General features: G+C 41.2%; 1 protein-coding gene across 1 annotated transcript in view; it reads right to left on the bottom strand.

Moving 5' to 3' along the window:
• DR1 (down-regulator of transcription 1, TBP-binding (negative cofactor 2)) overlaps nt 1–1,522 on the bottom strand; it is a 10,963-nt gene that overhangs the window by 8,955 nt on the left and 486 nt on the right. The window lies entirely within an intron of this gene.

A 1,522-nucleotide genomic window follows, 5' to 3' on the forward strand; every position in this document is an offset into this window, starting at 1 on the left:
CGCCAACGGGCCAGCATCTGGAAGAACTACCAGCACGCACACCTCCCTAAAGATAAGCACAGCAGAAAACGCAAGTGACAACGCCTTCCATCTCCAGAGCATTACAAAAATGGACACATCTCCAAAGCGTTCTTCGGCAATATTTGACTGAAAAGTACAGATCTAATTTGAAAATAATATTTCCTCACTCAAAAATCTTGTAAGACAAAGACACAGATTCCAGTGAAATATTTGTTTTGAGACCACCTGATGAAGATAGGAACACACATGGTTTAGTTCCAATGTTTAAAAAAAACCCCAAAAACAAAAAACACCAAAAAACTAACCCTAGCGCAGAAATGAGTGAAATCTTTTCAAAGGACCACCACGACTGGACAAAAAATACTTTCATACATGAATTCTTCCTTGTTGTCAACCTTAAAGATCATGACTATTCCTGTGTTACGAACTGAGCTCATACGCTTAGATGGACACTTGAAGAAAGCATCCATCTATCAAGAAGCATCATACCCGAAATATGCCGCCACACGCAAGCACAAGTTTTACTCTTTACACCATGAGCTTCTGTGGTGGAGTTGCTTTGCTGAACTTCCAGGTTTACATATATTTTATTAAATATCAAAGCTCATATGCACTATGTATTTTCTTTTGCTGTTCATAATCTAGTCAAGTACTTGAAACTCTTCTGGTGAGCAAGCTGATATAATTGAAAGAAATCAGATTTGTCTTTTTTTGTTTCATTACCAAAACCCCACAACATTTAAACTTGATTAACTAACTTTCCCAGCCCTGAACACAGCTCTGCTGTAAATGCTACTGTTAATATCTCCGCCAATCAGCAGAGTCAAGGACCCTTTCACTATTACTGCCCTAAATTGCAGCAGACAGGGCTATCAACAACCTCTGCTTAAGCACCGAAGTGAATGATTCCTGACAAAAGACGCCTTTGGCAGACTTAAGGATGAGGAAAGGAAACTCTCTGCTTGTGGCAGAATTTAGAGAAAAGCAAATGAGATGCAAAGAGAGAATTCTCCTTTTATTCAAGCAAGGGGAAGTAGAAGTCAATAGCAGACTAAGAAGCAAGGGCATAGGTCACGTTTGAATGTTTTCTACAACAGATACAAATATTTAATGTTAAACAATCAGACTCCAACAGACAGCCCTAGAGGAATATTTTACTGTTTACAGGACCCAGACAGGGCGACTCGGGATTAACGCCTGGGCCCCACGTACTCAACTGTACGTACCTTGTTAAGTCTCCAATTAGAGAGACATTTAACAAATTCAGGAACTCAGAACATGCTGTACAAGAAATCTGCATGACCATCCGATAAAGCAGACCTTTTTTCGCAGGTACGAAAAACAGTAATGGATTTGTGTTGGATTCTCCCGCAACGCATCGCAGACTTCTCAGAACCGCGACAGGAAAGCTGGACCTGAGCACACTCAACAGCCGCTCGAACTACACAAAGACAACCCTCCCTTGCGATGCAGCTGAGAGCCGGACAACAAGCTCTTCCTC

The sequence above is a fragment of the Buceros rhinoceros genome, unplaced genomic scaffold (assembly GCF_000710305.1).
Source record: "Buceros rhinoceros silvestris isolate BGI_N320 unplaced genomic scaffold, ASM71030v1 scaffold32464, whole genome shotgun sequence".
In the NCBI taxonomy this organism is placed as follows: domain Eukaryota; kingdom Metazoa; phylum Chordata; class Aves; order Bucerotiformes; family Bucerotidae; genus Buceros; species Buceros rhinoceros.